The sequence below is a fragment of the Somniosus microcephalus genome, unplaced genomic scaffold, assembly GCF_052327205.1.
Source record: "Somniosus microcephalus isolate GS21.2 unplaced genomic scaffold, FLI_Smic_1.0 unresolved_chr4, whole genome shotgun sequence".
Lineage (NCBI taxonomy): Eukaryota > Metazoa > Chordata > Chondrichthyes > Squaliformes > Somniosidae > Somniosus > Somniosus microcephalus.
Window position 1 is genome coordinate 26,909,633 of NW_028225182.1, and position 24,776 is coordinate 26,934,408.

The following is a 24,776-nucleotide window of genomic DNA, read 5'->3' on the forward strand; positions in this document are numbered from 1 at the left end:
GGTCCTCCAACCAATCGGGGAGCCCGAGAGCGGTACTAGCGCCGGCTGATTGTCTGATCTGCAGGGCAGCGAGTTTCTCCAGTCCCTTGTTCAGGGCCCGGGGCCAGGGGAGGCTGTGGGCCTTTATTCCCCGCATTGGACACAAGGCTCTTTGTCTCACAACACACTGGCTCAGGTTTTAATAGAGACTTTTAAAATTCATCAATAAAAGCAGATAAATCTCGTGGAACAAAATATTTAATATTTGGGAGCAAAAATACTGTTATTTTTCCTCTGTGGAATTTGTTAGTTTCAGACAATAACAACGATTTGTTTTTATAGAACGTATTTAATGTAGTAAAATGTCCCAACGTGCTTCACGGGAGCGTTACAAAACAAAATTTGACACCAGGTACAAACCAAGCATATTCCCATAAGGAGGAAAGATGGGGCGTCCAAAGCTCAAGCTCCCTGGATGACAAAGGATGTAGACATTAAAATAAAACAGAAAAAGGAGGTTTACGACAAATGTCAGGTACAGAATGCAGTCAAAAACCAGGAGAATACAGAGTGGGGGGAAATTGAAAAAGGATATATGAAAGACTTGCATTGATATAGCGCCTTTCACAACCACCAGACATCTCAAAGCTCTTTACAGCCAATGAAGTACTTTTGAAGTGGAGTCATTGTTGTAATGTGGGAAACACGGCAGCCAATTTGTGCTCAGCAAGCTCCCACAAACAGCATTGTGATAATAACCAGGTAATCTGTTTTTGTTATGTTGGTTGAGGGATAAATATTGGCCAGGACACCGGGGATAACTCCCCTACTCTTCTTCAAAAGAGTGCCATGGGATCTTTTACATCCACCTGAGAGAGCATCCAGCTGGGCCTCAGTTTAAAGTCTCATCAGAAACAGTGCAGCACTCCCTCAGCACTGCACTAGAGTGTCAGCCTAGCTTTATATGCTCAAGTCCCTGGAGTGGGACGAGAACCCACAACCTTCATGACTCAGAGAGCAAGTGTGCTACCCACTGAGCCACAGCTGGCACAAGGGAGAGAAGACAAGAAAAGATTAGTGGGTAATGTAAAAGGGAACCGAAAAATCTTTTACAAACATATGAATAGTAAAAGGATAGTTAAAGGAATGGTGGGGCCGATTAGGGACCAAATAGGAGCTCATCATACGGAGGCAGAGGGCGTGGCTGAGGTACTGAATGAGTACTTAGCATCTGTCTTCACAAAAGAGGATGAAGTTAATGTTGCAGTAGAGGAGGGGGGAGTAGAGAAATTGGATAAAAATGGATAGAAAGGAGGTGCTAAATAGGTTGTCATCACTCAAAGTTAACAAGTCACCCAGTCCAGGTGGATGCATCCTAGATTGCAGAGGGAAGCTAGGGTGGAGATAGCAGAAGCTCCAACCACAATCTTTCAATCTCCCTCAGATATATGGGAGTGGTGCCAGAGGACTGGAGGATTGCAAATGTTACACCCTGTTTAAAAAAAGGGAAGAGGGACAAACCTGGTAACTACAGGCCAATCAGTCTAATGTCAGTGGTGTAGCTGAGCATCCTTTACCTGGTTTACGGTAATTTACCTGGTCAGGCAGCCTTTGCCACTGCACTGTGACCAATTCCAATCAGCGGTTTTGAATCGCTAAACCACCCCCCCCCTCCAGTTCTGACTTGAGGAACTTATAATTAATGATATATTAAAAACGGACAAATGGTCTGGATGCAAGAAAGTGAAATATTATTAAAACTAAAGAAACTACACCACACGATCAAAGTAATCACGGTAAAATTGCTAAACAGGGGAAGGCAGATGGCAAAAATGAGGGATAAATGGCTACAATGTTAACCTTACAATCTTAGCAACATTTCCCTTAAATTACCACCCCTTTACTTCTCACTAGATTGTCTTGCTAGTGGGTTAAAACCTTGCTCACCTGCAGTCCAAAGAGTAAGAGACAAAAAAGGGGGCAGAGGACTTCCTGGGCTTAATCTTTATACCCTGAGAGTCCCTGCTGTTTTCGCGCCGAAAAGTCCGAATACACAAGAGATGGGCTTTTAACTTCCTCCATTCATACATGGAGACATCACGTAGTAGTCAATTTCAGTGAATGGATGTGTGTAAACAACCCATTGTGCTTGCTGTCCAATGATTGGCTGATTCAAACGGGCTACTCCCCAGTGTAAACAAGCAGCTTGTAGGTTACCAGACCCGCCCAATATCACAGGGTGACTTGACAGCTCGGGCTCCATTCAAACTTACTACAGGGCAGCGCTGAGCTTTTCATATGCTAACAGCCTGTCTGTCCTTTTCTGCTGCCTTTTAAAATTTTGTTTCCATGAGGTCTGTTCAGCCATTTTTATGCCCTGGGCAATTTAAACAGTCCAAAACTCAAGAGTTCATCTTTTAATAAAATGTACAATCTTAAAGTGTGCGATTTTCACAAAGTTCTTTGATTCCAGTGTCCAAGTGCTGCCCAGCTTACGAGCTTTTTAACGCAGCCTTTTGCGGTTCTGGGTCTGTTTTAAAACATTGTCCAACCCAGAGACAGTTTAAATCACACAAGTCTTCGTCCACGATGTGGATTAATATTTCCCAATCTTCGGGGGCTGAGGCGATTTTGCGACCCCTACAGTGGTGGGTGAACGACTAGAGACCATTGTCAAGGACAAAATTAATTCTCACTTGGAGAAGCCTGGGTTAATAAGGGGCAGCCAGGATGAATTTGTTAAAGGTACAGCATGTCTGATTAACCTGATTGAGTTCTCTGATGAAGTGAGAGGGTTGATGAAGGTAGTGCATCAGATGTTGTATATATGGACTTTCAAAAGGCATTCGATAAAATACCACGAGAGACTTACTCTGAAAATAGAAGCAGAGGGAATTAAAGGGCTGATGGTAATTTGGGTATATAATTGGCTAAGGGAGAGGAGGCAGTGAGCAGTGCTGAGGGATGTTTTTCCTGACTGGAGGGAAGTATGCAGTGGGCTCCCCCAGGGGTCGGGATTAGGACCATTGCTTTTCTTGTTATATATAACTGACCTGGACTTGGGTATAGGTGAACAATTTCAAAGTTTACGGATGATACTATTTACTATGTTGCCAAGTTTTGTGAGTGTAGTAGTAGCAGACTTCAGAAGGACAGAGACAGACTGTGAAATGAGCAGACACAAGGCAGATGAAATTAAATGAGGATAAGTGTGAAGTGATGCACTTTGGGAGAAACAACAGGGAGAGGCCGTATAATCTAAATGGGACTAGTTTGAGGGGGTGCAAGAGCAGAGGGACCTGGGGTTCCTTATTCACAAGTCTTTGAAAGTGCCACGGCAAGTTGGTGAGGCGGTTCAGGAAGCGTATGGTATACTTGGCTTTGTCAATAGGGCCATTGAATACAAAAACAAGGAAGTTACACTAAACCTTTACAAATCACTAGTTAGGAACATAGGACAGAAGGAGGCCATTCAGCCCCTCGAGCCTGTTCCGCCATTCAATGAGATCATGGCTGATCTGTGACCTAACTCCATACACCCGCCTTTGGCCCATATCCCTTAATACCTTTGGTTAACAAAATCCTCTCAATCTCAGATTTAAAAATAACAATTGATCCAACATCAATTGCCGTTTGCGGAAGACAGTTTCAAACTTCTACCACCCTTTGTGTGTAGAAGTGTTTCCTAATTTCACTCCTGAAAGGTCTGGCTCTAATTTTTAGACTATGCCCCCAGTCCTAGAATCCCCAACCAGCGGAAATAGTTTCTCTCTATCTACCCTATCTGTTCCCCTTAATATCCTGAAAACTTCGATCAGATCACCCCTTAACTTTCTAAATTCCAGGGAATACAACCCTAATTTGTGTAATCCCTCCTCGTAACTTAACCCTTGAAGTCCAGGTATCATTCTGGTAAACCTCCGCTGCACTCCCTCCAAGGCCAATATATCCTTCCTAAGGTGTGATGCCCAGAACTGCTCACAGTGCTCCAGGTGTGCTCTAACCCGGGTTTTGTACAGCTGCAGGGTGTTGGCCTCAGCTGGAGTCTTGTGTACAGTTCTGGGCACCACACTTTAGGAAGGATGTCAAGGCCTTGGAGAGGGTGCAGAGGAGGTTGACCAGGATGGTACCAGGGATGAGGGACTTCAGTTATGGGGAGAGATTGGAGAAGCTGGGATTGTTCCCCTTAGAGCGGAGAAGGTTAAGAGGAGACCTGATAGAGATGTTCAAAATGATGAGGGGATTTGATCGAGCAAGTAGGGAGAAACTGTTCACTTTGGCAAGTGGGTCGGTAACCAAAGGTGACAGATTTAAAATAGTTGCTAAAAGAACTAGAGGGGAAATGAGGAGAATTGTTTTCATACAGAGGGTTGTTAAGATCTGGAACGCACCATCTGAAAGGATGCTGGAATCAGGTTCCACAGGAACTTTCAAACAGTAATTGGACGAGTCCTTGAAGAGGACTAGTTTGCAGAGTTCTGGGGATAAAGCTGGGGTGTGGGACTAAATTGGACAGCTCTTTCAAAGACACGATGGGCCGAATCACCTCCTTCTGTGCTGTTAGATTCTATGATCAGTGTGAAGTCGCAGGTGTCTCTTCAACTCCCCGGAGCTTTTAAAGCTCTTCCCACAGTCAGAACATTTAAAGGGCCTCTCGTCAGTGTGAACTCGCCGATGTGCCAGCAGGTTGGATGAATCAGCGAATCCCTTCCCACACACAGAGCAGCTGAACGGCCTCTCCCCCGTGTGTAGGTGTTGGTGTAGCTGGAGGTCCCCGGAGCTTTTAAAACTCTTCCCACACTCAGAACATTTAAAGGGTCTCTCGTTAGTGTGAACTCGCTGGTGCCCCTTCAGCTCCCCGGAGCTTTTAAAGCTCTTCCCACAGTCAGAACATTTAAAGGGCCTCTCGTCAGTGTGAACTCGCTGATGTGTCAGCAGGTTGGATGACTGAGTGAATCCCTTCCCACACACGGAGCAGGTGAACGGTCTCTCCCCAGTGTGAACTCGCCGATGTGCCAGCAGGTTGGATAACTGAGTGAATCCCTTCCCACACACAGAGCAGGTGAATGGTCTCTCCCCAGTGTGAACTCGCTGGTGTACCAGCAGGCGGGATGACTGAGTGAATCCCTTCCCACACACGGAGCAGGTGAACGGTCTCTCCCCAGTGTGAACTCGCTGGTGTACCAGCAGGCGGGATGACTGAGTGAATCCCTTCCCACACACAGAGCAGGTGAATGGTCTCTCCCCAGTGTGAACTCGCTGATGTACCAGCAGGGTGGTTGACTGAGTGAATCCCTTCCCACACATGGAGCAGGTAAACGGCCTCTCCCCAGTGTGTAGGTGTTGGTGTTTCTTGAGCTCCTCGGAGCTTTTAAAACTCTTCCCACACTCAGAACATTGAAAGAGTCTCTCCCCAGTGTGAACGCGCTGGTGTCCCTTCAGCTCCCCAGAGCTTTTAAAGCTCTTCCCACAGTCAGAACATTGAAAGGGTCTCTCGTCAGTGTGAACTCGCTGGTGTTTCAGCAGGCTGGAGGGCCGAGCGAATCCCTTCCCACACACGGAGCAGGTGAACGGTCTCTCCCCAGTGTGAACTCGCTGATGTACCATCAAGTGTAATGACTGAATGAATCCCTTCCCACACGCGGAGCAGGTGAATGGCCTCTCCCCAGTGTGTAGGTGTTGGTGTCTCTTCAAACCCCCGGAGCTTTTAAAGCTCATCCCACAGTCAGAACATTTAAAGGGTCTCTCGTCAGTGTGAACTCGCTGATGTACCATCAGGTGGAATGACTGAATGAATCCCTTCCCACACGCGGAGCAGGTGAATGGCCTCTCCCCAGTGTGTAGGTGTTGGTGTCTCTTCAAAGCCACGGAGCTTTTAAAGCTCATCCCACAGTCAGAACATTTAAAGGGTCTCTCGTCAGTGTGAGCTCGCTGATGTACCAGCAGGTTGGATGAATCAGTGAATCCCTTTCCACACATGGAGCAGGTGAACGGCCTCTCCCCAGTGTGTAGGTGTTGGTGTCTCTTCAAACCCACGGAGCTTTTAAAGCTCTTCCCACAGTCAGAACATTTAAAGGGTCTCTCGTCAGTGTGAATAAGTTGGTGTCGCTTTAGTTTCCCGGGGCTTTTAAAGCTCTTCCCACAGTTAGGACACTGAAATGGTCTCCCATCAGTGTGAACTCCCTGGTGTCCCTTCAGATACCGAGCACTTTTAAAGCTCTTCCCACAGTCAGAACATTGAAATGGTCTCTCATCAGTGTGGACAAGTTGGTGTAGCTTTAGTTCCCCGGGGCTTTTAAAGCTCTTCCCACAGTCAGAACATTGAAATGGTCTCTCATCAGTGTGAACTCCCTGGTGTCCCTTCAGATACCGAGCGCTTTTAAAGCTCTTCCCACAGTCAGAACATTGAAATGGTCTCTCCTCAGTGTGAACTCCCTGGTGTGTTTGCAGGTGGGATGAACAAACAAATCCCTTTCCACACACGGAGCAGGTGAACAGACTGTCCCTGGTGTGACTGCACCGTTGAACTTCCAATGCAGACGGGGAACTGAAGCCCTTCCCGCCGTCCCCACCTTTACCCGGTTTCTCCCTGGTGTGACGGTGCACGTGTCTCACCAGGTCAGGCGATCGGCTGAATCCGCGTCCACACACTGAACACGTGCGCGGTTTGTCTGCGTTGCGATCCCTGCTCTCTCCTTCCATGTGCAACGGCCGATGATATTCAGGTCCTGATGAATCCAGCGACTCTGTCAGATCTTGACGTGATGTTTGGTCTGAGCTTCCCGCCTGTAACTGCTCCACTTCGATAACCCTGTAAACTGAGATCAGAAAAGGATCAGAGGCAAACTGTTGTTTAATTTTCCCCTTTCCGAACCTAGGGGCAGTGAAGCTGATTTTCAGGCCCCAGCTGCTGCACAGGTTGGTTGAAAGGATCAGCAGTAATGGCGGCTGTAATACCCACAAGGCCCCGGCTCTGCAGAAGGTGCTCTGTTGACTCTGAGTCCCGCGCATGTGCTCATGGCCCCGCGCTCTCCCTCCTGCTCTACAATCGCCCATCCCGATCGGTCCACAACACGCATGCTCAGCACACAAAACCCCGCGGTTGGAACATCGGGCGTGCATGCGGAGCCGCAACATCTGGTACACGTGAGCGGCTCAGGTGGTGGCGAGTCGGTGTTTCGCCTCAGCCGCCAGGGAGGTGCGCATGCGCAGGACGACCCAACATTCTTCCTGTCAGCAATCACTCCCTCGTTTCTTTAATAAAAACAGAAAATGCTGGAAATACTCAGCAGGTCAGGCAGCATCTGTGGAGAGAGAAACAGAGTTAACGTTTCAGGTCGATGACCATTCATCAGAACTGCTTGCTCTTTAGTGTCAGCCAGTGGCTCAGTGGGTAGCACTCGCGCCTCTGAGTCAGAAAGTTGTGGGTTCATAGTCCCACTCCAGAGACTTGAGCACAAAAATCCAGGCTGACACTCCAGTGCAGTGCTGAGGGAGTGCGGCACTGTCGGAGGTGCCATCTTTCGGATGAGATGTTAAATTGAGGCCCTGTTTGCTCTCTCAGGTGGATGTAAAAGATCCCATGGCATTATTTCAGGAAAGAAAGACTTGCATTTATATAGTGCCACCAGCTATCCTAAAGTGCTTTACAGCCAATGAAGTACTACAATGAAGTAGTCACCGTTGCAATGTGGGAAAGAGCAGGGGAATTATCCCCAGTGTCCGAGCCAATGTTTATCCCTCAATCAACATAAAAAATGATAGATTATCTGGTCATTATCACAGTGCTGTTTGTGGGAGCTTGCTGTGCGCTAAATGACTGCCGCATTTCCTACATTACAACAGTGACTACACTGCAAAAGTACTTCATTGGCTGTAAAGCACTTTGGGACGTCCGGTGGTGGTGAAAGGCGCTATATAAATGCAAGTCTTTCTTTCTTCACTGGTTTCACCAGCGACCTCTTCTGGCGGTTGGCTGATTGACAGACGAGAGTCCGCGCATGCGCACAGGGAGCGGCGGTTTGGGCCGAGTCCGGCACAGCGACCCCTCCCGGTCACAAAGGGTAATGACCGCGCATGCCCAGAGGAGACCAATCCCCTCCCCCCACTCGGAGCTGCGCCTGCGCACTCGGATCCTGCCGGACGGAGTCGGCGCAGGGCCATTCCGGGGAAAGGCCTTGGTGTCGGTTCCAGAGTCGCGATCGGTGACGCGAAGTGAGTTTTCTCTGCTCCGATTGGGTGGAGAATGGCACGGGGTGGATCGGGAGAGAATCGAGAGAAATAGAAAAACCTGAGTCCGCGAGGCCCCGGACCGAGCGGCGGCACTTGGACGGTGCACGTGATCTCCTCGTGGACACGTCACCCGTGCCCACGGCCTGATTGACGGCAGCTTCCGACCATTAGGGAGCGAGCGGGGCGGGGCTGGAGGAGCGAGCCGGCGGCGGGTCCTCCAACCAATCGGGGAGCCCGAGGGGCGGGACTAGCGGCACCCAGTGGGCGGGGCTGGAGGAGCAAGCCGGCGGCGGGCCCTCCAAGCAATCGGGGAGCCCGAGGGGCGGGACTAGCGGCATCCAGTGGGCGTGGCTGGAGGAGCGAGCCGGCGGCGGATCCTCCAACCAATCGGGGAGACCGAGGGGCGGGGCTTGCAGCATCCAGTGGGCGGGGCTGGAGGACTGAGCCGGCTGCGGGTCCTCCAACCAATCGGGGAGCCCGAGGGGCGGGACTAGCGCCGGCTGATTGTCTGATCCGCGGATCAGACAGTTTCTCCAGTCCCTTGTTCAGGGCCCAGGGCCCGGGGAGGCTGTGGGCCTTCATTCCCCACATTGGACACAAGGCTCTTGATCTCAGGCATCGGGTGACGTCGCACTGAAACTTTCCGTCCTCCTTTACAAAGATGGCTGCCGTTAACCTGGGCCGGTAAGGGGAAGAAATCCCCGCAACTGCAAACACGGGATCTTCAGGTTATTATTCGGGGCTTGCCTCCTGCACGAGTTGTTTATAAAGCCTCCCCACCCACCTACCGGTCCATTACTCCCCTCCGTCGCGATTTTTACCCGCTGCACCATCGCGCTCCCGGCTTCAGCTCCTCTCCATCTCCAGTAACGCACTGCGTATGCTCAATATACCGGCCCCTCCCGCGCGCTGGGCTCTTGTAGTCTGGGTGCGGCACGTGGTCCACCGCGGGGAATGCTGGGTAAAAGACCAGATTAGTGAATGGAACATGATTTACTGTGATCAGATTGAGGACTGAACCATGTTCATTCTAGTAGTCATGGTTTGTTTCTGCTGATCTTAATAACTCCTGTATCTGCGCTGGAGATTAATATTCTGTTTAAATAGTGAATAAATAAAGCTCGAGGAACAGCACCTCATCTTTCGATTCGGCACTTTACAGCCTTCTGGACTCAACATTGAGTTCAACAATTTCAGACTTTAACCCTTACTCCCATTTTTCATGCTGTATGATTTTGCCATCCCCATTTGCAACATTTTCCAAGACTCGGTTTCACAGCCACATCTCTTTCCTCAGCACCTGTCTCCGGTTTCAACTTATTCCACGTGGATTCCAACTGAACTTCCACCCTTCGTGTTTCAGATCCACCCAGGATAACTTTCCTGCCTCTTACCTTAGTAATATCTGTTACATCTCCAGCTTTTTCCAGTTCTGATGAAGGGTCCCAGACCTGAAACGTTAACTCTGTTTCTCTCTCCACAGATCCTGCCTGGCCTGCTGAGTATTTCCAGCATTTTCTGTTGTTATTTCAGTGAATAAATAAGCTTTGTTTCAAACACACAGTGTGTCAAATATTTGATTTCTCCATGATAAGAGAAGACGAATTGATGTTCTGTTCCAGACTGTAATTTTTGGGCCTTTTCTTACTCTAGATTATTTCCGTTCTCATCTCGTTCACCTTCTACCACATCAAACCCCAAGCTTGCTCTGTTTACATAGAAACATAGAAGATAGGAGCAGGAGTAGGCCATGCGGCCCCTTGAGCCTGCTCCGCCATTCAATGAGATCATGGCTGATCATCCAAATTCAGTACCCGGTCCCTGCCTTCTCCCCATATCCCTCGATACCTTTAGCTCTAAGAAATATATCTAACTCCTTCTTGAATATATTGAAAGACTTGGCCTCAACCGCCTTCTGTGGTAGAGAATTCCACAGGTTCACCACTCTCTGGGTGAAGAAATTCTTCCTCATCTCTGTCCTAAATGGCTTACCCCTTATCCTTAGACTATGACCCCTGGTTCTGGACTCTCCGACCATCAGGAACATTCTACCTGCATCTAATTTGTCCAGACCTGTCAGAATTTTATAAGTTTCGGTGAGATCCCTGCTCATTCTTCTAAACTCCAGCGAGTATAAGCCCAATCGACCCAATCTCTCCTCATACGTCATTCCTGCCATCCCAGGGATCAGCCTTGTGAATCTTCGCTGAACTCCTTCCATGGCAAGAACATCCTTCCTCAGATAAGGCGACCAAAACTGCACACAGTACTCAAGGTGTGGTCTCACCAAGGCCCTGTACAACTGCAGCAGGACATCCTTGCTCCTGTACTCAAACCCTTTTGCTATGAAGGCCAACATACCATTTGCCTTCTTCACCGCCTGCTACACCTGCATGCTTACCTTCAGCGACTGGTGCACAAGGGCACCCAGGTCTCGTTGCACTTCCCCTTCTCCCAATCTATTGCCATTCAGATAACAGTCTGCCTTTCTGTTTTTGACACCAAAGTGGATAACCTCGCATTTATCCACGTTATATTGCATCTGCCACGCTTCTGCCCAATCACCCAACCTCTGGGATCTCAGAAAATACCATGAATATACAACTGGTGGATTTGACTGCTGTTTCACAATCATAATTCTCCATTTGTGTGTGTGCCCGTGCATTATAACTATCAATCAGCAGCCTTTCCTTTCCCCACTGTGGAAATGTAAAAGCGATTGTTAATTCAGTACCAGTTTGAGTCTTTGTAAAATTCAGTATGTTGCTGTTTCACTAACGCTGCCACTAGTGTAATAAACATACAACAGCAACAGAGGGGCAAGGAGAATGTGTGAGAAATGATTAGTGGTAACATAATAGGGAACACTAATGCCTTTTATAAACATATAAAGCGTGAAAGAATAGTCCAAGGAAAGGTGGGGCCGATTACTGACCAAAAAGGCAATCATCTTGTGGAAGCAGAGGACATGGCTGAGGTACTAAATTAACACTTTGCCGATAAGGCTTTTAAAAACGTATATGGGAGCATTGGCTTTATAAATAGAGGCACAGGAACATCGAAACAGGAGTAGGCCACTCATTCGTTCCAGCTTGTTCCTCCATTCAATTCGATCATGACTGAGCTGTATCTTAACTCCATCTCCCCGCCTTGGTTCCATAACCCTAAATACCATTGCCTAACACAAATCTATCAATCACAGTTTGTCATTTTCAATTGACCAAACCTCAACAGCTTCTTGAGGGCGAGTGTTCCAGATTTCCACTACACGGTGTCTGAATAAATGCTTTCTAACATCACCCCTGAACGGCCTCGCTCTGCGGTTAAGGTTACGTGGACCCAGAGTTCTCTCTGCCCATCCACAGTTCCTAACTTCTAACATCACCCCTGAACGGCCTCGCTCTGCGGTTAAGGTTACGTGGACCCCTCGTTCTCTCTGCCCATCCACAGTTCCTAACTTCTAACATCACCCCTGAACGGCCGAGTTCTGCGGTTAAGGTTACGTGGACCCCTAGTTCTCTCTGCCCATCCACAGTTCCTAACTTCTAACATCACCCCTGAACGGCCTCGCTCTGCGGTTAAGGTTACGTGGACCCCTAGTTCTCTCTGCCCATCCACAGTTCCTAACTTCTAACATCACCCCTGAACGGCCTCGCTCTGCGGTTAAGGTTACGTGGACCCCTCGTTCTCTCTGCCCATCCACAGTTCCTAACATCACCCCTGAACGGCCTCGCTCTGCGGTTAAGGTTACGTGGACCCCTCGTTCTCTCTGCCCATCCACAGTTCCTAACTTCTAACATCACCCCTGAACGGCCTCGCTCTGTGGTTAAGGTTACGTGGACCCCTCGTTCTCTCTGCCCATCCACAGTTCCTAACTTCTAACCATTTAGAACATTCTCTGATCGATCCTTTTTAGGTCCAACGTGAATGAGCTCATTTCTTTCTGAAGTGAGGGGAGTGCGACAAACTCGCTCAATCCACTCCAGGAGGGTGGGTTCTCCGGCGTTCTGAATGTTATTTAATATTGGTGTCGCGAGTCTAACGCCCTCGAACGTATATGTGGACACGGTGTCAAGATGCAATGAGAGTGGGAGGAGGCTCCCGTGGAGTATAAACACAGCATAGACCACTGGAGCCGAATGGACTGTTTCTCTGCTGCAGTTTCGATGTAAATCTAATCTGCCCCGAACTGTCACAAACTCCAATCTCTGTGACTGTGACCATGGTGTGTAACCCTTCCTTGTCCATCATTCACCTTCCCACAGCATTCGATATAGTCTCATCTGGCATTCTTTTCCATGTCATGGCCTCCACTGTCCATCCCATAAAACTGATCCTCATGTGCTTCCTGTCCTAGCTCCCTGATCGCAGATCGCAAATCTCCAGCAATGGGTTAACTTTTGTCTTTCTATCCACACCTATATTGTTGGCCAATATTGAACCGATGATGCTGCTTCTGGTGCATAGTAACCGATTACTGTAGCGCTGGAGGCAGATTGGATTGTTTCAATATCTGCTTCTTGGGATTTGCTGGTGGATTGAAATCTCGGTGCCGAGATCGCCTCATCCGGCACCTCCATTGACGAGGCGAGGCTGCAGCATAGACCCATAATATGATACAGCACAGGAGGTCATTTAGCCCATCAGGCACCTCCATTGACTGGGCGAGGCTACATCATAGACCCATAATATGATACAGCACAGGAGGTCATTCAGCCCATCACACCGGTGCTGACTCTTTGGAAGAGCTATCCCATTATTCCCACTGTCCCTCTCTTTCCCCATAGTCCTGTAAATGTTTTCCCTTCAAGTATTTATCCAATTCCCTTTTCAATGGGACAACAGAATCTGCTCCTCCACCCTCTCGGGCAATGCATTCCAGATCTCACTAACTCGCTGTGTCAAGGGTAAATCATGTCTGACCAATCTGATTGAATTTTTCGAGGGGGTGACTAGGTGTGTGGATGAGGGAAATGCTGTGGATGTGGTTTACATGGACTTCAGTAAAGCTTTTGACAAGGTCCCGCATAGGAGACTGGTCAAGAAGGTAAGAGCCCATGGGATCCAGGGGGCCTTGGCGCGTTGGATCCTAAACTGGCTGAGTGGTAGGAGGCAGAGGGTGATGGTCGAAGGTTGCTTTTGTGACTGGAAGCCTGTGTCCAGTGGGGTACCTCACGGATCGGTGCTGGGTCCCTTGCTGTTTGTGATCTACATTAATGATTTGGATGAGAATGTAAAGGGTATGATCAGTAAGTTCGCGGATGACACGAAAATTGGTGGGGTGGTAAATTGCGAGGAGGAAAGCCTCAGGCTGCAGGACAATATTAACGGGTTGGTCAGATGGGCGGAAAAGTGGCAAATGGAATTTAACCCGGAAAAGTGCGAGGTGATGCATTTTGGACGGACAAATAAGGCAAGGGAATACACAATGAGTGGTAGGACCCTAGGAAGTACAGAGGGTCAGAGGGACCTTGGTGTACATGTACATAATTCCCTGAAGGCAGCGGAACAGGTAGATAAGGTGGTTAAAAAGGCTTATGGGATACTTGCCTTCATTAGCAGAGGCATAGAATATAAGAGCAGGGAGGTTATGATGGAGCTGTACAAAACGCTGGTGAGGCCACAGCTGGAGTACTGTGTGCAGTTCTGGTCGCCTCACTATAGGAAGGATGTAATTGCTTTGGAGAGGGTGCAGAGAAGATTCACCAGGATGTTACCTGGGATGGAGCGCCTCAGCTATGAAGAGAGACTGGACAGGCTGGGGTTGTTTTCCTTGGAGCAAAGAAGGCTGAGGGGGGACCTGATTGAGGTGTACAAAATGATGAGGGGCATAGATAGGGTAGATAAAGAGGAACTTTTCCCCTTAGTAGGGGGGTCAATAACAAGGGGGCACAGATTCAGGGTAAGGGGCAGCAGATTTAGGGGGGATTTGAGGAGGAACTTTTTCACCCAGAGGGTGGTTGGAAGCTGGAACTCACTGCCTGAAAGGGTGGTAGAGGCAGGAACCCTCACAACATTCAAGAAGCATTTGGATGAGCACTTGAAATGCCATTGCATACAAGGCTATGGACCAAATGCTGGAAAATGGGATTAGACTGGACAGGGAGGGATGGGCGGCGCAGACACGATGGGCCGAAGGGCCTCTTTCTGTGCTGAAAAACTCTATGACTCTATGACAATGTTACCTCACCACCCTTTCGGGCAATGCATTCCAGATCTCACTAACTCGCTGTGTAACACAATGTTACCTCACCACCCTTTCGGGCAATGCATTCCAGATCTCACTAACTCGCTGTGTAACACAATGTTACCTCACCACCCTTTCGGACAATGCATTCCAGATCACACTAACTCACTGTGTAACACAATGTTACCTCACCACCCTTTCGGACAATGCATTCCAGATCTCACTAACTCGCTGTGTAACACAATGTTACCTCACCACCCTTTCGGGCAATGCATTCCAGATCTCACTAACTCGCTGTGTAACACAATGTTACCTCACCACCCTTTCGGGCAATGCATTCCAGATCACACTAACTCACTGTGTAACACAATGTTACCTCACCACCCTTTCGGGCAATGCATTCCAGATCACACTAACTCGCTGTGTAACACAATGTTACCTCACCACCCTTTCGGGCAATGCATTCCAGATCTCACTAACTCGCTGTGTAACACAATGTTACCTCACCACCCTTTCGGACAATGCATTCCAGATCACACTAACTCGCTGTGTAACACAATGTTACCTCACCACCCTTTCGGGCAATGCATTCCAGATCTCACTAACTCACTGTGTAACACAATGTTACCTCACCACCCTTTCGGACGATGCATTCCAGATCACACTAACTCACTGTGTAACACAATGTTACCTCACCACCCTTTCGGACAATGCATTCCAGATCTCACTAACTCGCTGTGTAACACAATGTTACCTCACCACCCTTTCGGGCAATGCATTCCAGATCTCACTAACTCGCTGTGTAACACAATGTTACCTCACCACCCTTTCGGACAATGCATGCCAGATCACACTAACTCGCTGTGTAACACAATGTTACCTCACCACCCTTTCGGGCAATGCATTCCAGATCTCACTAACTCGCTGTGTAACACAATGTTACCTCACCACCCTTTCGGACAATGCATGCCAGATCACACTAACTCGCTGTGTAACACAATGTTACCTCACCACCCTTTCGGGCAATGCATTCCAGATCACACTAACTCGCTGTGTAACACAATGTTACCTCACCACCCTTTCGGGCAATGCATTCCAGATCTCACTAACTCGCTGTGTAACACAATGTTACCTCACCACCCTTTCGGACAATGCATTCCAGATCACACTAACTCACTGTGTAACACAATGTTACCTCACCACCCTTTCGGGCAATGCATTCCAGATCTCACTAACTCGCTGTGTAACACAATGTTACCTCACCACCCTTTCGGGCAATGCATTCCAGATCACACTAACTCGCTGTGTAACACAATGTTTCCTCACCTCACCTGTGGTTCTTTTTCCACTCACTTTAAATCTGCATTGTCTGGTTACTGACCCTTCTGCCAATGGAAACAGTTCCTCCTTATTTACTCATCAAAACCAATCATGAGTTTCAACAGCTCTATAAAATCTTCGTTTAACCAACTCTGCTCTAAAGAGAACAAACCAGTCTCTCCCCAGAACTGAAGTCCCTGATCCTTAGTACAATTCTCTCAAATCTCTTCTGCACCATCTCCATGGCCTTGATATCCTCCCTAAAGTGTGGTGCCCAGAATTGAAAACCAGACTCCAGCTGAGGCCTAACCAGTCTGTTCTAACAGTTTAACATAACTTCCTTGCTGTTATTTGCTATTCCTCTTGTAATAAACCCGAGGACATGGCTCATGGTGTCAGCACTTGACTAATGAGCACTGTCGGAGGCGAGGACATTCACCACTGCTCCACTAATATTAACAGTGGTGTAACTTTAAGCAGATTGGTGACGCAATATCTTTAGGGGTCTTACAATATCTGGAAATGTCAAATACATAACTGGTTTGATCTGACTGCTGTTTTACAATTATAATTCTCCACGTGTGCACGTGTCCCGCTGTGTGTCTAACAAACTCTCAGTCAGCGTCCTTCCCTTTCCCCACTGGGGAAATGTGAAAGCGATTCAGTCCCGGATCAGTAATTTCTCCAAACTTAAGTTGATGTTATTCGCCGGCATTAAGTTATAACCCAATTTGAGACCTTGTAAGATGGAGTTTTCTGCTGTTTGACACACGCAGACTCTGGTATAATAAACACACGACAACAACAGCAGCACCGTAGGGAATCAAGCTGAATACAGAAAGTACAGAGGAGAAATCAAAAACAAACTAAGAGGGGCACGGAAAAACTGAGGAAAGATTAGTGGGAATAGAATAGGGAACATTAAAATCTTTCTTAAACATGTAAAGCCTAAAAGGAGAGTCAATGGAAAGGTGCGATGATTAAGGAGCAAAAGGGCAATCTTCTGGTGGATGCAGTGGGCATGGCTGAGGTACTGAATGAGTACTTTGCATCTGCCTTCACTAAAGAAGAGGATGCTGCTAATGTTACAGTGAAGGAGAGGGTGGTAGTGAAATTGGACAGGATATAAATAGACCAAGAGGATGTAGTGAAACAGTTGACAGCGCTCAAAGTGGAAGTGTCATGGTCTGGATGGGATGCATCCTGGGTTACTGAGAGAAGTCTGGCTCTGGCCACAATCTTTGAATCCTCCTTGGATAGGGGAGTGGTGCCACAGGACTGGGGATTTGCAAATGTTACCCCCTCGTTTAAAATGGAGCGTGTGGTAAACCAATGAACGACAGGCGAATCAGTCTAGCGCCGGTGTTCAGGAACCTTCTGGAGATAAATCAATGAGAACCTGCTAAGCTATCATCCCTCCTTACAGCAGTAATTGACTCCTTGATTAATATTGCGACACCCACTCCTCTTTAACACCCCCCCTCTGTCTTGCCTGAAGATTCTATACCCCGGAATACTGAGCTGCCAGTCCTGCCCCTCCCTCAACCATGTCTCTGTGATAACAATATCATACTCCCATGTGTTCATCAACACCTTGAATTCATCTGCCTTACTCGCAAGACTCCTTGCATTAAAATAAATGCCATCCAGCCTTGCCATACTCCCTTGTGCCATTACATATTTGCTCTGCCTTGCAGGCTGACCTGTTTTTTCCCTCTATATTTGGCTGTGCATCACCCTCTACTGTAGCTCCACTCTGTATCCCATCCCCCTGTCAAGTTAGTTTAAACTCCCAACAGTACTAACAAACCTCCCTGCAAGGATGTTGGTCCCGTTCCGGTTCAGGTGCAAACCGTCCGACTTGTACAGGTCCCACCTTCCCCAGAAACAGAGCCAGTTATCCAGGAAACTAAAGCCCTCCCTCCTGCACCAACTCTTTAGCCACGCATTCATCTGCTCTATCCTCCTATTCCTATACTCACTAGCACATGGCACCGGGAGTAATCCAGAGATTACAACCTTTGAGGTCCTGCTTTTTAATCTGCTACCTAGCTCCCTAAATTCTTGTTGCAGGACCTCATCCCGCTTTCTATCTATGTCCTTGGTACCAATGTGAACCACGACCTCTAACTGTTCACCCTCCCCCTTCAGAATGCCCTACAGCCGTTCAGTGACATCCTTGACCCTGGCACCAGGGAGGCAACATACCATCCTGGAGTCACATCTGCAGCCACAGAAATGTCTATCTGTTCCCCTTACGATAGAATCCCCCATCACTATTGCTCTCCCACTCTTTTTCCTCCCCTCCTGTGCAGCTGAGCCACTCGTAGTGCCACGGACTGGGCTCTTGCTGCATTCCCCTCAGAAAGCATCTCCCCCAGCAGTATCCAAAACGGAAAATCTGTTGGCGAGGGAGATGGACCCTGCACTACCTTCCTAGTTCTTTTACTCTGTCTGGCGGTCACCCATTCCGTCTGACCACCTCGTTAGACGAGCTATGAAGATCTCAGCTTCGCGGATGCTCCAGTGGCTCCAGCCACAGCTCCAGCTCAGAAACGTGGACTGAGAGTAGCTGCAGCTGGAGACACTTCCTGCACACATGTTCGCCCTGGACACCGAAAGTGTCCCCGACTTCCCACATAGCACAGGAGGAGCACTCCACACTGCCGAGCTGCCCTGCCATGTCCTACCCTTAATTTACTCCCTTTAAAGAATATTAAATACACTTGGGACCTTACTTCCCTTTAAACACTACTTACGCTAAACTAGAGACCTTACTTTTACTTTAACGACTGGACTGTAGAAATACTCACCAGGTCCTACTTCCCAATCAGCTCCTTCCCTGGTTGCGACGTCACTTTAGCGGTTTTGCAGTTGTAGTTTGACTGCTCCCGCTCTCAGACTCTTTCCTGTAGTCCTGTGACGTCTCTCCTCGATTTTGCTGTACTTTTGGAATTCGCCGGACTTATATCTGCCTCCTCACTGCTGCCGACTCCTTGAAGGTCCACGCCGTCCTCGGCCTCCCGCTCTATTTATGCCTCCTCGCTGCTGCTGCCGACTCCTCGCAGGTCCGCGCTGTCGTCGGCCTCACGCTGTATTTATGCCTCCTCGCTGCTGCTGCCAACTCCTCACAGGTTCTCTTTAGAGCAGAAAAATGTTAATTGGGAGATTTAATAGAGGTGTTCAAAATCATGAAGGTGTTTCCATAGAGTAAATAAGGTGCAACTGTACCCACTGACAGAAGGGTCGGTAAACAGAGGACACGGATTTAATGTAATTGACAAAACGCCAGAGGGGAGGTGTGGTGATTATTCTTGTTTTATAAGAAGCATTGCAATTGGTTGCCTGTTTTCCTGCCTTGAGATATATGCTGTAAACTTATTGGTTAGTTGATTCCATGTGACCTGTGGTGGCCATCTTAAATTCAGTTTTCTACAGTTTGGTTGAGACCGGGTGCTCAACATGTACTTGCTGATTTTTAAGGTTAATAAAGCCTAGCTTTTGAAAGGCAATCTACTCTTTATTTCAATTTATTAACCTTTTGCTATAATGGAACGATATCTTCGACCGGAACGATTTAATGCTGACCCTAATTCTGCAGGAGTGGAAGATCAATGGAAACATTGGTATCGTACATTTAAAAACTTTTTGGGTGTGTTGGATCAGCAATCTCTAAAGTTGGATATACTAATCAACTACATTGCTCCGGATGTGTAGAAGTATATTTTGGACTGTGAAACTTATGAATTGGCTATTGCTACGGTGGAAAAAAAATTTGTTAAACCCAAAAATGAGGTATTTGCACGTCACCTTTTATCTGCCCGTAGGCAGCAGGCGGGAGAATCCTTGGATGCTTATTTACAAGCACTCCGGCGCCTTGGTGCTAACTGTAATTATAAGGCCGTGTCTGCAGAAGAACATAGGGAAGTCTCGGTACGGGATGCATTTATTAATGGATTACTGTCTGGATCAATTCGTCAGCGGTTATTAGAAAATAAGATCTTGGATCTTAAGAGTGCTTTTGAGCAAGCCTCTACATTGGATTTGGCTCAGAGAAGTTCGGATTCTTATGCTCTTTTTGATCGGCCTGCGACCGTGGTTTCGGCAGTTCCAAATGAAAGGGAGTTACGTGGATTTAATAGGAGTGGTTTATCAGATTCCGAAACAGTTTCTACCTCGGCAGCTGTTGCCTCTAGAATTCAGAAGTGTTATTTTTGCGGGAACGCCCGGCACCCCCGTTTGAAGTGCCCTGCCCGGGAGGCTGTGTGTAGTAAATGCGGCAAGGGAGGTCATTACGCACGTGTTTGCAAATCGGTTGCCTCCTCTGCGACCATTCAGCCTTTAGATAGGGCGTTTATTGCATCAGTTTCTGCCACCTTTTCCCATGGCCTAAACAAAGCTATAGTTATGGCCCAAGTTAATGGGTTAGAAGTGAAGGCCCTTATAGATACGGGCAGTACTGAGAGCTTTAGAAGTCTTCAGTTTGTGAGGGAGAAGCGTTTGAAAATTTTGCCTGTTTCCTATCAGGTGTGTATGGCTCAGACGACTCTCACCTCACAAGTAGCTGGTGGTTGCCTTGTGAAATTAATTCTCCTAGGTAATACGTATACTGATATACGCCTATCCGTTCTTCCTAATCTCTGTGCGGACATTTTGATTGGTCATGATGTGCTTCAATTACATGAGTCCCTCAGTCTTTCTTTCGGAGGAACTAAGCCACCTTTGTCTATTTGTGGATTAACTTCTTTATTCATTTCTCCATTATCACTTTTTTCGAATTTGATGCCGGACTGTAAGCCAATTGCTACCAAGTCAAGAAGGTATAGCAGTCAGGATAAAGAATTTATTAATTCTGAAGTTCAACGTCTTTTATCGGAAGGAATCATTGAACCTAGTTTTTCGCCCTGGCGGGCACAGGAAGTTGTCACCACTAATGAGAGACATAAGAAGCAAATGGTGATAGACTACTCTCAAACTATTGAGGAAATCTACATGATATAAGGGGTTAATTTCAAGTGCTTGCTGGGTAAAAGTTTTCAGACTTGACACTGGGCAAGTGTCGATGTGTAACTAGAGCTATTGCACGTACTCGGATTACAGCCAAGAACAGATGTCTGCCCACCTAATGAGAATGTAGAAGTGAAATAATGAGTTCCTTTGATGTAACCAGTGACCTGACAACTTGTGACCGTAAGCAAACCTAGCCTCCCAATACATGATTAAGATTAAAGAGGACCTCCGGTTACACGATTCATGCCCTGTTATAGATTAACGGTTGACTTACGTGTCCAGGATCCTTCTGTCAATATGTCATTAATACCTGATGATTAATCTAAAATGTATCCTGATAGAGGAACAAAGGAATGTCAATTAAACTTGTTTGTTACACTGTATAAATATGGAGCGCTTACGCTGTATCATTGGAATAGTAGCCTCACCCCTTGAGTAGAGGTGCTGATTCCCCTTGCAAGAAGTGAAATAAAAGGCCTGTCCATCTGACGAATCCAAGTGTGTATTGAGTCATTACCCAGAGCTAAGAAGTAAGGCACTTCTACAATTTGGAGGTTCCACCGAGATGGCTTGCTGTACCAATTGGTGAGTTAACAGACACCGAGTACGTTGCTCGGTTAGGAAAAATCCCATCGGCCGAAGGTGGTGTTTTGCCACATTTTTGGGACTTTCCCTACCAGAAGCATAGCTGAGGGTAGTCTGTTTATTCCATTGGACAGTACTGCCATCGGGTAATTGACTCACAAGGTTCGGAGGTTAAACTGCCGTTGTGACTGCTTCCCTTTCAGAAACGGAGCAGAGGACCAGCCATGAGGCGCTGACATCCCGCGAACAGGATCGTGCAGAAAAGGACTGTATAAAGGTACCAGAGAGAGAAGGTTAAGTCAGGAATTTGATTAACTAAGGAGCTAGCGATTTACTGGAAATTGAACTAGCAAGGTTCCAGCTTGAAGTTAGTTGGGACAAATTGAAGGCCCTTTTTGCCAAAGATTTGGCTAAAGGGAGTAGGGTAGAGGGAGAGCGAGTGGGTGAAGTTAGCTGGGACAAATTGAAGGCCCTTTTTGCCAAGATTTGGCTAAAGGGAGTAGGGTAGAGGGAGAGCGAGTGGGTGAAGTTAGCTGGGACAAATTGAAGGCCCTTTTTGCTAAAGATTTGGCTAAAGGGAATAGGGTAAAAGGAGAGAAGAGTGGGCGATTGTCTGAAACACAGTGTCAATGTTTAATGTTTATGAGAGTGAGTATTTAACTACTTGTTATTATCAATCAACTTTGCAACTTTGTCCAGTAAGGCTGCATAGGTTGGGGATTTAGTAACACTTTGGTTGTTGTTTAACAAGTGTATTGTTTATTGTTTAATGTATTAATGTTTAATCATGTCTGATCTGTAGAGGCGTCCCACGCAGATCATAGAGTGTTACGGAATTGTTGTATGTTTTAACTAAAATATTTAAGCTGAAAAAAAAACTGCAGAAGGGGTTGGAAAAGACCCAAGCCAGGGAAGTGAGTCCCGCGGCGGAATGTATGGTTGAGAAAATAGTGATGTCTTTTACATGATCCACTAAGCTATTGTGGATTCAGTATTTTCCCCAGTTAGAAATACCTTCCACGAGGGTTGAGAACCCTCGAGTTTTAAAGCATAAGGATATGTCTTAATGTGTTGTAAAATATTTTTTAAAAAAACCTTGTTGCAGTCAGTTGACTAAATTCAGTCGGGAAGTGCTGAGTTTCAGTCGCCTAGCCTCAGGCCGGTTATTAAGAGGGCAAATGCCCCACGTGAAGGCCGGGACCATAAAGTAGGCGCCGAAACTCTAAAGGCACTCGGAGTGACAAATGGTCAAGGACTTTGTGACACTGATTTGAAGTAAAGACCAAGAAGATTGGATGTGACTGTAATTTTGATACGTATGTATAGTTTATTAATCTGATCTGTAGGGGCGTACAACGTAGATCACGGATTGTCACAGGAGTTTAGATTGTTTTAAGTGAACCATTTAAGCTGCTAAAATGGGTGCTAGCACCAGTAAGCCACCCGAGAAAGGCACGCCAGCAGCCTTTATGTTAAAGAACTGTGGTCAATCATCCATTGGTCACCTACCAAATTGGTCCAAATGGACTGTAAATAAGACTAGACCCTTTCCCTCAGATGGTTCATTTAACATAGAAAGAATTACTTGCCTCGAGGAATGTTTAACGGACAAGAGAGAAATAGAGAACAGCCAGATAAAAAGACTGCCTCTATGTTTGTTGAGTCAGAAGAAAAAAAAATAATTACCCCGAAGAAACACCTTGCTCCTCTATTATGGTAGGATAACAAGGTAACTATGGAAGGATGAATAGAGGGGAATATAGAGGAAGACGTGGTAGAGTAAGAGGGTATGGACGATCTGGTAATTGTTACAATTGCGGACAACCCGGACATTGGGCAAACCAATGCCCTGCGAAAAATCGTCAGAACCAAACCTCCAATAATGGACCTCCGTTAGAGAATAAAGGTCCTAATTTCACTGTCCATAACCCTTTTTCGGACTAGTCAGGAGGTTACCCTACAAACGGACAGGGATTTAGGAGAAATAGAGATCAGAATTACTGACTGACACCAGCAGCCCCAGGCGCCATAGGCCACCAAATGCCCGTTGTTTCTTTAAATTCACGCAGCGAACCTGAAATTAAAATGCAAATAGCTGGGAGACCTATGTCATTTTAGTAGAGACAGGAGCAACCTTTTTGGTGTTAGGGAAAGGATATTCTGAAGGAATGCCTATTAATGGGAAAAAGACCCCGATAGCTGGATTGGCTGGAATACTACAATGCTTGAATCAATCGACTCCCCTCACAGTAAAAGTAGAAGAATTTGAGGAAGAACACTCCTTTCTGTTATCAGGAGATGTCTCTATGAATTTATGTGGAAGAGACTTGCTGTGCAAAATGAATGCTACAATCATTTGCTAAATGGCATTCAAAATTGCACTGCACGGCCTGCTATGACAATACAGGACAAGATTATCAGCCGTTTTAAAATTTAAAATACCTCCTATTAGACTGCACAGCCCTATAAAGTTACAATTAATCCAGCTGCACAGTATCCATTGTCAGAGAAAGCAGAAAAAGGAATTGAGCCAGTGATGGAATCATTGTTAAAACAGGGAGTTAACGCCGGATAGAATAAAGGTCGTTTGCAACACATTGTTGCCAAAAACTAAAAGAGAAATGAAGCATTTTCTAGGAATGACTGGCTATTGAACTATTTAGAAATAACCAGACCACTATTGGACATGAGCATGACAAATTTGGAAAATTCGCGGTTACCTGACTTCCTCGGGAACCCAGATTAAAAATGCACAATAAGTGCAAAATCTTTTACTAGCTATTCAGACGTAAACAGATTGCAATTATTAAGTGCCAAGCGCACACGGGGCATTTGGACGAGATTGCGCTTGGAAACGCTGCTGCAGATAGCGCTGCTAAGTCAGTAGCTATATCAAGTACTGAACGACAAGTTTCAGCCTTCCCTGTTAGGGAAAAGCCAGAGATACCGCAGCCCCCATCCTTAGATGATGTGCTGACCCATCAAAATAGGGCCAGTTCTGATGAAGTAAAGGAATGGGTTGTTAATCATTGTTTTAAAAACACTGACGGCTTATGGGTTCATCATGACAGCCGTATGGTGGCACCCAAATCATTACTATCACCAATTGCCCGATGTGTTCATAAATTCACCCATGCGGGCAAAGGGGGGATGGCGGACTATATCCTCAAGACCTGGTATGCACCAGGAATCTCAAAGTTGGCAAAACAAATATGTGAAAATTGTACTATCTGCCAGACCATGAATGCAGGGAAAATAAAGAAGGTACAGCCCGCATCCCACCCAAACCCCATGGGCCCTTTTGTACACTTGCAAATGGATTTTATTGAACTACCTGTGTGCATGAGCTTTAAATATGTATTAGTTATTGTTGATATGTTTTCAAGATGGATTGAAGCATTTCCTTGTAGAAAGAGTGACGCCACTACTGTTGCTAAATGTTTATTGAAGGACATTGTGCCTC

At 46.9% G+C, this 24,776-nt stretch overlaps 1 long non-coding RNA gene across 2 annotated transcripts in view; it reads right to left on the minus strand.

The window, feature by feature from the left end:
- Nucleotides 1–221: 221 nt before the first annotated feature.
- Nucleotides 222–24,776, minus strand: part of LOC147090048 (uncharacterized) — a 46,075-nt gene continuing 21,520 nt past the window's right edge. For both annotated transcript variants that reach the window (XR_015075313.1, XR_015075312.1), the window contains 3 exons: nucleotides 18,532–18,857; nucleotides 6,595–6,797; nucleotides 222–2,852 (listed from right to left, as the gene is read on the minus strand). This is a non-coding gene — a long non-coding RNA (uncharacterized LOC147090048). The remainder of the gene's footprint in view (nucleotides 2,853–6,594; nucleotides 6,798–18,531; nucleotides 18,858–24,776) is intronic.